Source organism: Petaurus breviceps, unplaced genomic scaffold (genome assembly GCF_028583685.1).
Source record: "Petaurus breviceps papuanus isolate PSGF00001 unplaced genomic scaffold, PetGlider_PUasm1.0 90903, whole genome shotgun sequence".
Classification (NCBI taxonomy): Eukaryota; Metazoa; Chordata; class Mammalia; order Diprotodontia; family Petauridae; genus Petaurus; species Petaurus breviceps.
In genome coordinates, this window is record NW_027187376.1 from 13,066,752 (window position 1) to 13,082,466 (window position 15,715).

Genomic DNA, 15,715 nt, shown 5'->3' on the forward strand with positions numbered 1-15,715 from the left:
AGGGGTTCATGACATAAAAAAGATTAGGAAACAAATCCTGCATTATTTACACCATTGTTTTCTGCACCCCTTTTACCATTGAAGTCAACTGTCTAAATCTTATTTTTAGGACTTAGATCTGGAAGGGACATTGGATATCACTAAAGCCAGGGATTCTTCATCTTTTTTTTTTTTAATGTCATGTCAGTCTGATGCCTGTGGACTGCTCCCCAGAATATATATATATATATATATATATATTTTTTTTTTTTTTTACAATTTCCAAATAATTTTTATTGTCAGGATTCTGTACTCCTCCTGTACAGTCTTGGTATCCCGGAGTCAATCAGTATGTCAGGCAGGATGAGACTGACCTTTTGTCCAGCTGGGGGGGTCTCTTCTTTTCAATATGCTGGTGATTACCTCCTCCGAAGGGATATTCCATGGGATTCATGGCCACACCCCGGACACAGGGCCAGCAGTTTCTCTTGGCCTTGTATTTGTGATAGACACGACCTGCCTTAAGGATGGGTTTATCAATACGACCTCCTCCAGCAACAACATCAACCACAGCTGTCAGCAAAGATCACTTTCTTAGAGCCTGAAGGTAGCTTCACTCATGTTTTCTTGGTTTCAGGCTTGTGGGAAATCACTGTGGCATACTTTTCAGATGCCGGAGCAAGTTTATCCCAGTCCCCACGCTTTTCTTCAAGACAATACACTATGGTCCCTTCAGACATAGTGCCAACTGGGAGGATATTGCCAATGTTGAGCTGAGTTTTCTTACCACAGCACACAAACTGGCCAGTGTGGATGCCTTCAGCAGCAATGAACAACTCTGTCCTTTTTTTAAATCAGTAAGGATCCTGAAAAGCTACTTTTGCAAGAGGAACCCCTTGGCCTGGATCATGGATTATGTCCTTTACGATACCCTTAATGTATCCATGTCTCTTGGGGAAGTCCATAGCCCAGTGCTTGCCTGCCCCTTTCCTGTGCTTCATGTGGGTGCGGAAGACAGAACTGGTACCCTTCCTCTGACCACGAATCATTCTCCCTATCTCATGTGGTCTGACTCCAGACTTGCTAGAAAGAGCCCCAGAATATTTTTAAAAGTAAATCATATAGAATTATAAAAGAAATCATATTGGAATATGTTATCAAAGGAGCAAAAACAAAACAAATTCACAGATCACAGGTTAAGACCACTAAATTTGAGTACAGCCTTTTCTTTTCACATATAAGGAAACTGAGGCACAAAAGGTAGAAAGACTTGCCCCAAGTCATACAGGTAATAGGTAGCAAAGCCAGCATCTAGATCAAAGCCTTTTGATTCTGTGTCCAGAAAAGGGGGTAGTGTAGGGTAGAATCCACCTTTCCATATCGGGAGCTCCCAACAAAGGAGCCATGAAGATGTCATTCATTCTTTCTCATCCCACTCATTTGAAAACAAGGGTTACCACAAATGGATTATATGCCCAGCTCCAAAAGATTCAGGTTGGCAAGTCAACTCATAGGACACGGTTCACCTTTACATTTAATGATGCATGAGATTATGATGAGAGATACAAGAGACATTGCTAGCTCTTCCCTTCAAGCTGTTTTCTGAGAACCTTGAGTCTACAGTATTGAGCAATTTCAATAGGATGACCAGGGCACCTCCCCAAAGAGGAATGATTTTAAAGATTAGGCAGCATACCCTTTTAGTCAGCAACATAAGGTTTTTTTTTTTCTCCTTTGCTTTAGCTTATTTTTTTAAAAAAATGTGAAAGAAGAAAGATTTGTGAGTATACATAGCATTGGGAAGATGAAGGACTGGATACATGGCAGTTTCACTCTTGGAGAATGACCTGTTTTTAATGGAACAATGACCCATATCTTTATTTGCATTTCAAATGATCCCCAAGTGAAATAAGGAAGATCAATGAATTGATTGTTAGAGAAACCGCATGAGTGACAAATTTCTTAGGAAAGAAAGAAAAAGGGGAGAGAAGAAGATCTGTATGACATAAAAGATGAAACAAAAATGGTCCAAATTGGACCTCTTGGGGGCATATAATAAGATCTGAAAATGGAAAGGCAAACAGTGGCCTTTCAGATGCTGTATTGCCTTCATGAATATAGAGTGAGGGCTCTTTGAATTGTGTGGCATTTTGGTAATTTTTCAGATGATTATGGACTTAGTATTTTAAGATATCCTCATCTACTCTAGGTTACCCATTCAACATACTGCATTGGTCTACTAGGTTATCTATCCTTTAGCACTCACAGCAGCCCTGGTTTGGCTGCTGTCTGGACTTCCCTCATTTTTATTTTGTATGTATTTTGAATACATTTTGATGTGTATATGTTGTTTCCCTAATGGAATATAAGCTCCTTGAGGGCAGGGATCATTTCATTTTTGTCTTTGTGTTCTCAGTGCCTATACAAATAGGTGCTCAATAAATATTTATTGATTGGCTATTTACAAAGTAGAGACATGCCTATTTGGGTAAGAATAGAATTTGTGGAGTGTAAAATTAGTCAATGGGGGAATATGTATATATTCCCATAAGATGGATATCATACTACATTAGGGAAAGATACATCATTTTCTTGGGTTTGGGGATGATAACCATTGTTTGGTTCTTAGGTTTTTTACCTTGACAGCACTTTTCATGGACCTCTTGAAATATTCTTGTGTTTTCCAGTGGACCCTTCCCTTCAGTCAGTTAATCAGTAAATAAATGCTTTATGGGTCCTTATCATATGCCAGGAACTAGATTAAGAATTAGAGACAAAAAAGGTGAAAACATAGTCCCTGGAGGAGACAACATTCAACCTGGGAGTTAGCTAAGCTCCTTCCTTTCTTGTGTGAACATTGTGGTATTTTGGGGGAAATGTTCACAATTGTCAGTTTATTAGGATTTCATGAATTATCTGCTACCCCCATGTAGCACTTACCAGGACCAGAAGCTATTAAATGAGATCCACAGCACTTGGGTTATTTTTTGGAATTGTACCAGTTGAATTTTTGGTCACTATCTCAAGAGCAAAATGTTAGTGGTGGTGGCAACCCTCAGCATTTGTATATTGGGAGACAAAACACTATTCTGATATTCCAGGCCACCCTTCCCATACTTTCCTTGATCTAGCTCCAGGTTAAACTTTCAGGCTTCTCTCATACTATTATCACCTGCCTCTCATACAACTATGCTTACTTATCATATGTTGAAAATGTCTCATATTTTCGTGCATCCATCCATCCATCCATCCATCCATCCATCCATCCATCCATCCATCCATTCATCCATCCATCCATTTCTGCACTCATTTAATAAGCTTATTAAATACCTCTTATATATACCTTTTCAGTATCCTTACACTTTACATGACCTCCCACTTCTGTGATCCAGTAATACATCCTATTTCTTCCAACTTTCCTCTGAAAATAATCATGATATGTGTATATATGTATGACCTCCTTGCTCTTCATTGAACAAGACTGTCCATCTTCAGACTGAGCAATTTCCCTGCCTCTCCTCCATGTGTGGAATACTCTCCTCTCCACCAACTAATTTCTTGACTTCCTTCAAATCCTAGCTAAAATTCCATCTTCAACACGAAGCCTTTCCCAAATCCCTTAATGTTAGTGCCTTCCCTTCAGTAATTATCTCTGATTTATACTCTCTGTATCTTGTTTATATGTAGTTGTTTTCAAGTTGTCTCCATTATTAGATTGTGAACTTTTGGGAATTCACGAAATTTGAGTGAAGCCTCTGCTGCAAAGGGACCATCTTTTGCCTTTTTTTGCATCCCAACTCTTAGCATGGTGAATGACATACAGTAGGCACTTAATAAATGATTATTGACTGATTGATTGACAAGGCACTGTCCTATAAATTGGAGATAACGAGACAAAAACAAAGTGCCTACCTTCCAGGAGCTTCTGTTTTACTGGGGTATGGGATAGAGGGAGGATAGAGGCCACAGCATATGATCTTACTGTAGACAAGTATATACAGAACACACACACACACATTCTTGCCTTTGCTTACATATTACCAATACTCAAAAAAAATCTTCCCCATCACATTTCCATATTGACATCCTATGCAGCCCTCAAGTTGACATGAAAAACTGCCCTCCTCAATAAAGATTGCCTTGATTTTTCCCTCACCTCTTATAGCATTTTATAGTCATTTGATATACTCTTCATATTCTAATTTGCATTATGTTTATGCCTATACATGAATTATCTCTCTCTCTACTAGGTTGCAAGCAACCTGAGGGAAGGAAACAGGATTTATTCATCTTTTTTCTCTTCCAGAGACTAAGACAGTGTATTGAGCATAGTAGGTGCTTTATAAATCTTGCTGAAGAAATAAATGAACTGTCCTCAGGCAAATAAATTTTTCCCTCTCTGCTCTCAATTTTCTTCTCTGTGAAACGAAGGAGCCACAGCATATGATCTTTAAACTTTCTTCCAACTTGAACATCTAAGAATTCTAGGAATTCCTGGGCTTAAATTTTAGGAATAGAAGTAAGATAAGCCATTTTAGATTATGTTATTTGGGCAGATTTGGGCCAAAAATAAATCTAAGAAAGACTATATGGTCCCTTATGGTGCCATTTTATGCAAAAGATATTCTGATTAAGTACACACTTCAACAAAGTAAACAAATGGTTGATTTCTTGGGGGGGAAAAGAAATCCTTGAAACTTATCATGCAAATTAGTATGAGCCCACAGGTCTGAATGAAATTAAGCTTGGTCTAAAAGAGAAGCTGTGGACCAATAATCATTTTAATAAAAATGGAAAACGACTCACAGCACTGGTCTTGTTTCAGGCTATGAATGTTCACAGTTATCAGGGGGGTGAGATAACAATGAAAACTATAAGTGTGGAAAAATTGGGGGCAGGGGAGCTGATAGAAATGTTCATGTGCTGATGGGTGTCAAATCCTAGCTGCCAAGCCTTGAAAAATAAAACTTCAATAATGCTTCTAAGGCACTTTCATCTGAGATAGTCTAAATGCTTTGGAGAACATTAGCTTGTTGTTCCTTGTAACAATATTCTGAAAAAAGCAGGTTATAATTTATGGTTGCCCGGAGTCTGAGGCAGGACTAATGACATGGAACCAGGTTAGTGGGACTCTCCACCAGACACCCTGCCTGCCTTTTTCTTGTGATTCTGACAAATGCAGTTTAGAGATTCCACCGTGAATGGTGTTAAAACTGGCATGGCAGGAACACTGTACTATAATGTATTCCTTTTCATTTTTTTTTCCTGTGGTGCTATTACTTCCTCTTTCATTTTGGAGATGCACACAGCTGAAAAGTGTTGGGGGGAAACACAATTGATACAACAGCTACCATATAAACACATGGGTCATCTATGAGTGTAGGCCCTGCAGGAGTATAAGTGATGCTGCATGGAAGCAAGTTAATTGGAAGAAAGGAATTCTGGGTGCGGCTAGGTGGCACAGTGAGTAGAGCATCAGCCCTGTAGTCAGGAGGACCTGGGTTCAGATCTGGCCTCAGACACTTAACACAAAAAATAGCCATGTGACCTTGGGCAAGTCACTTAACCCCAATGGCCCTCCAAAAAGCAAAAAAAAAAAAAAAGGAATTCTGACCCTAGCATTCAGCATCATTCCACTACTATGTAGTGTAATAGGGTTGTGTGTGTATGTTTGTGTGTATATGTGTACATATATGTATATATGTATATGTATAGGTATATGTATGTTTCCAGAGATGAAAGTATAGCATTCAGCATCATTCCACTATGATGTAGTATACTACATGTAGTACATAAGGTTTTTTTTTTGTGTGTGTGTGTGTATGTATGTGTGTGTTTCCAGAGAGAAATGTGTAGCAGGCAGCTGCATTCCCCTACAGTCTGCTGTAATAGGTTTGCGTATATATGTGCACATATGTATTTGTGTGTATATGTACGTGTTTCTAGAGATGAATGTGCAACATTTAACATTTTCTACTATGATGTAGCCCACTACATGTGGTACATAGGTTTGTGTGTGTGTGTTTCTGTGTATATATTCATTGGAATGTAAGCTCCTTGAAGGCAGGGATTATTATTGTTCATTTAGCTTGTTTGGGGGATCACCAGGGCTTAGCACAGTGCCTGACACATAGTAATAAATGCTTGTTGCCTGCTTAAATGTATAACATAGAGTATTACAAAGAAAACAGATTATATTGGTTCTTATGGAATTCTTATGGAGCCCAGGTTAAAAACATCTGCCTTAGGTAGATAAAACGTCCAATGAGCACTTATTATGTGTCAGGCATTGTGCTAGTTGCTGGGGATAAAAATAAGTCAAGCCAGACTGTCCTACCCTCAAGGAGTTTACATTCCAGCGGAGGAAGGCAATGCTTGTAGTGTAGCTGTGGCAGTGAAGGAGAAGGAAGGGGATTCTGGGGAGAATCCAGGTGTGAGTGAAGAGAAGCCTGACTGGGATTCTCCCTAAAACGTTGGACCTGTGATCATGGCAGTTTCTTAGGGTGGAAATGAGGCCTATAAAGTGGAGGTAGAAGATTGGAAACAAAAATGGAGATTACAAAAAAGAGAGATGATGGCAGCTTGCAGTGGAGAGAGACACTTTAGATCTAGGATCATAGCTAAGAAGAGAAAGGCCTTAGCCTTTTAGCTTAACCCTCTCATTTTACATAGGAAGAAACTGGGGGTAACAGCAGACTTGACTTTCCCAATGTTATACAAGGAACAAGTGGCAGAACTGTTTGCCTCAGTTTCCCCATCTGTAAAACGAGATAGAGAAGGAAATGGCAAACTCCTCCAGTATCTTTGCCAAGAAAACTCCAGATGGGGTCATCAAGAGTCATACATGACTGAAATGACTGAACAGCAACAACAAACTTACTACTTGCCAAGCTCTTGGGAATAAACCTCGAAAAGCAAGACAATCTTTACCCTTAAAGAATTCATGCTCTAATTATGGGGAGACAACGCCTTTAGGAAGGTTCAGATTCCTTTAGGAAGGCCCAGAATCCTTAGGGTCCATCAGTATGTCAGGTAGCAGTGCCTGGGGGTCTGGATGGCATGGCTGTAAGACACATGGCAAGGCTTGGAGGTATTTCATCTTACTAGTGTTTTAGTTGGGGACTCCTAGGTTGTCCAAGTGTGAACAGTCATGTCTTTTTCGGGGGGGGGGAGCAGGGAAGAATAGAAGGACTCAGCCCATGAGCACTGTGAAGAAAGAAGCAAGTATTAGTGGCCAAGTAAAATGGTGATTCTGGGTCCACTACAACAAGCTAATGTTCTCCAAAGCATTTAGACTATCTCAGATGAAAGTGCCTTAGAAGCATTATTGAAGTTTTATTTTTCAAGAAAAAGGGTCCATAGGGGCAATGTCTAACCAGGCAAGGGAAAATCAGAAGGGGTCATTGGAAGGAAAAGTTTGGAGAAGGGTCTCTGCTATTGACCATTCTTGTATGGAGCCCCATGGAGTCCCCATGGAGCTCTTACCACTTGGATACCCCAGATGGGGTCTAGGCAGTCTGGGTTGAGTGAGGGGGAACACCTTGTCCACCTTGCAGAGTTAATTTGAGCACCATCTGAAATAATGAATATGAAAATACTGGAGTATTTTATTATATATTATTATATGTATTTTACATTATAATATTATTATAAAGTACTCTAGTAGTTACAAAGTACTGCTACTATTGTTTGAATTGGCTGCTTTGTGAATTCAGCTGTTTCTCTACCAGAGAAAATGGTGGTAATGGTGAAGAATTGTTCAAAGCTGAAGCTTTTGTAGAAAGTCAAGAGGGTGAGGAGACAGAGAACGCTAGGGTCCAAAAGGGCAGAGGAGAGTGAGTGAGTCAAATTGGGAAATTGTTTGTATGAGTTCAAATCTGTTTCAATACCTTGTCTGACCTTAGGCCATGCTCTCCTGTTTCACTGGTTAGATCTGATGTTCCCAAATTGCTGCCTATAGCACACTTGCCTGTTTTCCCACTGGATTCCAACACTGTCAGACTTGAGCTCTCTGGTTGCTTGTTGCCTGATGATAATTTAGCTGATGGCCTGATCCAACCCTCTGCATCCCTGCTAAGGGCTGTTGGTCTAGGAGTGGGCCCAGGGGCAGCAGTATAGTCTTTTTTTTTTCTTCCTGTGGTTCTGTGAGGTTCATAAAAAAGGAATAAGTACGATACAGAGGGACAGTGGATGATTCTGGTAAGTGGGAGTGGGGCCAATGCAAATTCTATAGGTGGAGTGGAAACATTTAGAGGCCCTAGCAGTTAGGTAGCTCAGTGGATAGTGCTAGACTTAGAGAGACCTGAGTTCAAATCCTCCTCAGACATTTGCTAGTTGTGTGACCCTGGGTAAATCAGGCTTAGTTTCTTTTGTAAAAGGAAGGGGTTGACTTCTAAGGTGCCTTACAGACTCTAAATCTACAGTAATTTGGAAGGAGAGGTATCCTGTTAGGTATCATGATTGGGAAGGAAAGGTATCATATTAGGTGTCATAATTTTGAAGGAGAGGTATCACCAAGACACAGAACAGAGGGCTGATCTTAAAGTCAGGACTACTTAGCTTTAATTTTTGTTTCTGACACAGGCAAGCTGTGTGAGACTGCAGGCACTGTCTTTTAATTTCATTTAAGTAAGACAGCTCTCTTCTGTTTCTTGATGAGTTACAAATTTGCCTCAGTGGAGGGCATTTCGGAGCCAGGAAATCTGTTCTGCAGTGAAATCACTAGTCCAAGATAACAACCATGGGCTGAGGTCAGTAATTCTCAGTTTACTCCAGTGACTGCCTGTCACCTCCAGGATTGTTGGCATTCAAAGTTCCTCATAACCTTCGCCCCTCTGCCCAAATTTCCAGTCTTCTTATTCCTTACATTCCACTAGTGACGTGGACCTCCTTGCTGTTCCTCAAAGAAAACACTCCACCTACCAACTGGGTATTTTTTCCTAGTCGTTCCCCTTTCTTGGAATGCTCTCCCTCCTTATCTCCTCCTTCTATTTTCCCTAGATCCCAATTAAAGTCCTATCTAAAATCCTACCTCCTACAGGAAGCTTTTCTGGATTCACTTTGCTAGCACATTTCTTTTATGGAATTATAAATATTTTCAACTACTAGTTCATGAATTACTAAGAGAACTCTGCAAAATAAAAAATAAGTTACATTAGACTTTTTTTTTTAAACAGGAGAGACTGAGAGAATGAGAATAGCATTCATATGGTATTTAAGGTTGACAAAGTACTTTACAAATCTTATTTCATTTGATCCTCCCAACAATACCCATAGGTAGGTGCTATTATTATTCCCATTTCACAGATGAGTAAACTGAGTCAGGCAGCTGTTAAGTGACTTGCCCATGATTGCACAGCTAGTAAGTTTCTGAGGTCAGATTTGCACTTGGGTCTTTCTGATTTCAGGTCCAATATTTTCTCCATGGCACTGCCTAATTTGCCCAAGTAGTAATTGTGGTAGGCATACCACATTTTACAATTTGTCCTGTCAGATAGTAACCAGAGGAACTTAGAAGATTAGGGAGGAAAAGATAGCAGGTTTGGCCATTTGGGGCATAACAATACTGTCCTTCCTGCCATATTTAACTAAGGTATCTAGGGAGGGTAATTATCCTCGAGGTTGGAGGTGGGCTGCTTCTGGAGTCATTTGGATTAACCATGAGAGAGGAACTAGGATGGGTGAATCTCTAGTGTGCAAGGAAGGATGGAGAGGGAGGTGTTTGTATGTGCCATTCCTTCCCCTTGCATTTGGTGTCAGGATGACATCACAAAGGCAGTGAGAGTGAGGTCCTGGGCTTCGGGTTTCACATCTAGTGTGTGGTGGCTAAGCTACGATGGTTCCCCCATAACTGGGGATGGGACGGCAGCTCCCCAGAAGGGCAAGTCTGTGCTACCATAGGGATTCAGATGCAAATTCGAAAAAGCCTTAGATTGGCCTCCCCAACCTCTAGGGGCCTGTGTGTTTGAGAGAGAACCCTAGATGTTATATGCAAATTACTTTTCTATCCATTATTTCCTTTGATCCTCACAACAACTTTTAAAAAAATTCAATTTATTTTTCGTTTTCAACATTCACTTTTATAAGATTTTGAGTTCTAAAATTTTCTCCCCTCCCCCCTCCCCTCAAGATGGCATGAAATCTGATAAAAGCTATACACGTACAATTGTATTAAACAAATTTTCACATTAGTCCTGTTCTCACAACAACTTTTTTGGAGGTGGATAGGTATTATCATTTTTCTTTTACTGAGGAAACTGAGATTAATTCCAATGGTTCTTTGCAGATTGCAAAGTATTTTCTGAAAGAAGGGATCTCAAAGATTATTCAATTCCACCTATTCCTGGTCAAGATTTCCATCCCCCCTTTCACCTCCCCCTCCCCCAATCTAGAGACAGCTAGATGCCCCAGCAAAGAGATATTATTCCAGGCACTTTCCAAATATTATTTCTTTTGATCCTCACAGCAACTCTGTGAGGTAGGTGCTGTTATTATCCCCATTTCACAGTTAAGAAAACTGAGGTAGATAGAAGTTAAGTGATTTGCTCAGGGTCACACAGGTAGTAAATATCTGAGGCTGAATTTGAACTCAGGATTTCCTGACCTCAGGGGTGCCACCAAGCTACCTTAACTGTAAAACCAAATAGAACACTGAAGCTAGAGTGAGGAAACTAGAGTGAGGAAGATGCAAGGTCAAACCCTAACTCAGACACTTAACAGCTGTATGACCTTGAGCAAGCCATTTAATCTCTCTGCCTGCCTCAATTTCCTCATCTGAAAATGAAGATATAAAGCCTTCCCCCAGGGTTTTTGTGAAGAACAAATGAGATCATATATGTAAAACATTTTGCAAATCTTAACGCCCTTCATAAATGCTGGCTATTATTTTAACATGGTCATCTACTGTCTCCTTGAAGAGCTGCTAATGAAGGGGAACTCATTGCTTTTTATTATTTATTTATTTTTAAGCAATCAGGGTTAAGTAACTTGCTCAAGGTTACACGGCCAGGTGTTTCTGGGTGGTTGCCAGTGTCTGAGCCCGGACTTGATCCTCAGGTCATCCCGACACTGGAGCCGGCACTCCTACTTGCTGAGCCACCTGGCCGCCCCAAACTCATTGCTTTTTAAAAAGCTGGCTTTCATTAAAAACTTAATTCTTTGTTGTTCAGTAGTATCTGACTCTTCTTGCCTCCATTTGGGGTTTTCTTGGCAAAGATACTGGAGTGACTTGTCATTTCCTTCTTCAATTCAATTTACAGATGAGGAAACTGAGGCAAATAAGATTAAGTGACTTGCCTAGGGTCACACAGCTAGTGTCTGAAGCCAGATTTCAACTCATGAAGATGAGTCTTCCTTACCTCAGATCCAGCACTCTGTCTACTGTGCTGCCTAAACTCTATACCAACCAACTTTGTTTAGTCACTTTTTCCATTCAAATTCATTTCAATATATGAAATATCTTTATTATTCAGTTGATTCTCCTCCATCCCCATCAGAATTCTTTGTCCATTCATTCTCATTCGCTTTTCTCCTCTTATTTGTTTATAGCTACTGTTTCCTTCTTTTTTTTAAAAATTTGCTTTATAGTATTTCATACAGATGTTTCCCTGTTTTCTCTGTATTTTTAATACTTGTCTTAATTTTTTTATAGCTTTCATCATCATGAATGCACAAGTTAACTATTCACCTATAGTTAGATGTTTAGATTACTTCCAGGTTTCTGCAATTGCATATAAGACCACTCTGAGACAAATAGGAACTGTTAATTTTGTGAGGTAGTATATTCCAGGCTTTCTTAAAGTTTTTCTACTTGCGACCCCTTTTTCGCCTAAGAAATTTTTATGTAACCCCAGATATATAGGTATATAAAATAGGTATACAAATCAAACATTTATTGATAATAAATCATAAAGGAATTTATTTTAAAACCATTCTTTGGTATACATATAATTTTACCATTTACTTAAGGATGAAAGCAAATTTGCATATTAACAAGATGGATATGCTTGTTTATTTCTACATAAAGAATTAAATTTTGGAGGAATATTTGATACTGCAGGACATAGAGCATCTTTAATGTTTTTCAGAGTTGGTCGATATTTTGATTTTATAATCGTCAATGCTGAAAACTCCTCTTTGCATAAATGTGTAGTATAAAATTGCAGAAGTATGTTTAGGACCATTTCAGAAATTGTTGAAAATTCTGTCCTAATCCCAAGTCAAAATTCATTTAAATGATTTTGTATATATATATAGTAAAAACACTGCAATTTATAAAATAATAGTCTCGAATCTGAACTGAGGTGTTTCTGGCAGCATTCGTTAGTGTTGCGTGGTGTGACAGGCATGTACAGTGCCCAGTGCAAAGTGCACAAGTTGTGTGTTCATAACCAAAGCTCCAGTGAAGCTGTGCAATGCAACATGGGCAAATACTGCCAGAAATGCCTTGGATTGATTATGCTTTTGATTTTGAATTAACTTTTGGTCGTTGCATGTTCAAAAACCTTTTACTGTTGCAAATTTTTCACGACCCCCATATTCAGTTGCGTGGCCCCCATATGGGGTCGCGACCCATGGTTTAAGACTCATTGGTGCCTTCCACTCTTGGTCAATTCTAGCTTTTAAGAATTTTAATGGAGAACTTTGAGTTTCTGAATCCTTGATCTATTTCTCTCACCTCTCTTGGGTCAAACACAAACAAACGAATAAAATATGTACTATCTTATTTCATCCTGGAAGGATCCAGGGCAGTTAGCATCATCTACATTTCACAGATGAGGAAACTGATCCTCAGGATTTGTGCTTTGTCCCAGATCACATGGCCAATAATCATCCAGGCCTGGCTCTTAGGTCTTTCTGTTCTAATTCAGGGGTCCATTCTACTAGATGACTTTGAGTAAACTTCATTAGGTTATAAATAGGGCTAGGAGTAGATTGTAGGTTTGATTTTTTTTTCTTTCTGTTCATATAAAAGTGATATTTTCCATTTAGACACAGTGTCTCAGTACCTCACTAAAACACTGGCAGGACAGAATCTGGAAAAATCTACTTCGGGCCAAAGGCTAGTAATTGAGAAGAGACCCTGTTAAGTCTCTGTTTGTCAAACTGGGAATAGCTGAGACCCTTCGCTGATTCCTCCCACTCAGTAACAGTTCATTCCAGTCTGCACAGGGGCCAACAGCTCTAGAATTGTTTTTTCTGACTGTACAGTTGTGTTTGGGAAGCCCTCAATATATTACCAGTAAAAACTTTGTAGAACCCATGGCTTGAGCAGATTCAAAGTCAGTGGGGGTGAAACAGAATTGTTTTTATCAGTAACAGGGACCTATTTCCTCCACTAAGCCTTGTTGACTTAACCAGAAACAAAATTAGACTTGACTCTTGCCCAGGAGTCCAGAACTTTCCCTTACCCTCCATCCCACTATAGGAAGAAAAGGATTCATATATTTCTGGTTTATTCCCTTTAGACTCCAATCTCATAGAGGGAAAGTCTCATGCATCTTAAAGAATATCCATCTAGAAACTAATTTTCCTTTTTTTTCTCTTTTTTGTCTGCAATAATAACCAAGGTCCCTCTGTCCTTGAATGTCCCATTTTTTTCTGTGTCCAAGGGGTCAATAGGCAGGTCTTCAGGTCTTTGAGAGATGCTTAGCTATCAGTTCCCAGAGGAAGATAACTGGCTGTACTACCTATTTTTTTTCAGATATTGCCCAAGGGGTTTAGGGACCACTTTCTAGCAGTTATGTTGCTATCAGTTACTGAACAAATGTTTGTTAATAGTGCCAGGCACTCTCCTAGGTCCTGGAGCTACAAAGACTGAAGTGAAACAGCTGGTGTCTTTAGTTGTCTGACTTTTTGTGACCCCATTTGGGGGTTTCTAGGCAAAGACACTGGAGTGGTCTGTCATTTTATTCTCCGGCTCATTTTACGGATGAGGAAACTGAGGCAAAAAGGGCTAAGTGACTTGCCCAGGGTCACACAGCTAGTAAGTATCTGAGGTCGAATTTGAACTCATGTCTTCCAGTCTTCATGCTTGGTACTTTCTCCACTGTGCCACCTAGCTGCCTGCAAGAAAGACAGTACCCAAGACCAAAGAGCTTCCAGTCTATTAGAGAATACAATATGGACATAAATAGCAAATGCATACAAAGCAGGTGGGAGAAGTCCCTAGGAGCTGGGGACAATAAGGAAAGATTGTTCTAGAGCTGAGTCTTGAAGGAAATGGGATTCCAAGAGGCAGAGGGTGAGGAGGGAGTGCATTTTAGACATTCAAGACGGCAATGAAAAGGCATGGGGGATGGAGTCTTCTGTGAGGAACAGCAAGAAGGCTGGTTTGACTGCACTGCAGAGTACGGTTACCTCTTCCACATCGCCACTTTCCCATCATGGTTTTGATATGTTGGCATAAGAAATTCAGTGGGAAATTATTTTGGGGAAGCCGCAGATTACATGCAAAGGCCAGCAGATGACAAAGAAAAAATCCTTTTTCATACAGTATTTTTACTTAACACTGACCTACATATGGCCTATGACCAAACAATCAACCCTGTAAACATTCCATAAGAGAAAAAGAAAAAAATCAGACAATCTTTAGTATGAAGGGAGGGCCAAAAAATTTTACATGGATTTTCCAGATCTTGGAGATGCCAGGCCCCTAACACCCATGATGTGGAAGGGATAATTGTATATATAATAATCCTGGAGGGGCATGTTGGAGCCAGATTTTGAAAGGTTTTAAATGTCAAACAGAGGAGCTTATATTTGGTTCTAGAAGCAATAAGAAGCCACAGGAATTTATTGTACAGGGTAGTGACTATAGTAATTTCTGAACTTTGGGAGAATCATTTGGGTTGGCATGAGGAGAAACCTGAGGAAGGGAGCCTAATTAGAGGGCTATCCCAATAGTCTAGGTGAGAGGTGACAAGGCCGTGTGGTAGCCAGGTGAATTGAGAGAAATGAATGAATACAAGAGATGTTAGAGTTCTCCTCATACCCCCTTGGGAAAATTCTCTTCATTTGTGCAGACTACGGGCAGTTTGGAAATTTGCCATTTCCACATTAAATCTGACCAGGTTTTCTCTCAGTATTAAGCACCGACTATGTCAGGCATTGCATTAAGCACTGGAGATAGAAAGAAAGGCAGAAGATGGTCAGTCCCTGCTTTCAGATAGCTCCCAATTGAATGGGGGAGATAACATGCCAACAACTGTGTACAAACAAGCTGTTTAAAGGATAGATTGGAAATAATCAGTAGAGGGAAGGCACTGGAATTGGCTACACAGGAGGGCACAAGGATCCAGAACATAGCATACTTATTGTCCCCAAGTTTCCTGGACCTGGACTTTCTGAAGTACTGATTCTTTTGCCCCCAAGCACGAGTACTGGACCCTCTAGGACATTCCTCCTTCCCTTGCGGCCATATAAAGACCCAATCGCATTTCATACTTTCACACCAAACTACTGGGGTTCCCAGCACTCCAGCAGAATGCATTCATTCATTCCTCCCTCTGTTTTTTTGTTTAGATGAGTTTTCTCAGTACCCACTCCATCCTTAGATCTCATTTCACACTTCTTCCTTCACACCCTGAAGGAGCTGGTTTCTACAACTATTTCTCTTTTGAGTATCAGGTAAGAGAGAATTCTCTAAGGCTCCTTAAATGAGCCTGGAGACCAATTGGCAGCTGCAGGCAAGAGTATGTCCCTGTAGCATTGGGTGCAGTCTAACCCCTTTTGGAAA

At 40.1% G+C, this 15,715-nt stretch overlaps 1 pseudogene; it reads right to left on the reverse strand.

The window, feature by feature from the left end:
- Positions 1-271: 271 nt before the first annotated feature.
- On the reverse strand, positions 272-14,348 carry LOC138151553 (large ribosomal subunit protein uL2-like; annotated as a pseudogene).
- Between the last annotated feature and the right edge of the window lie 1,367 nt (positions 14,349-15,715).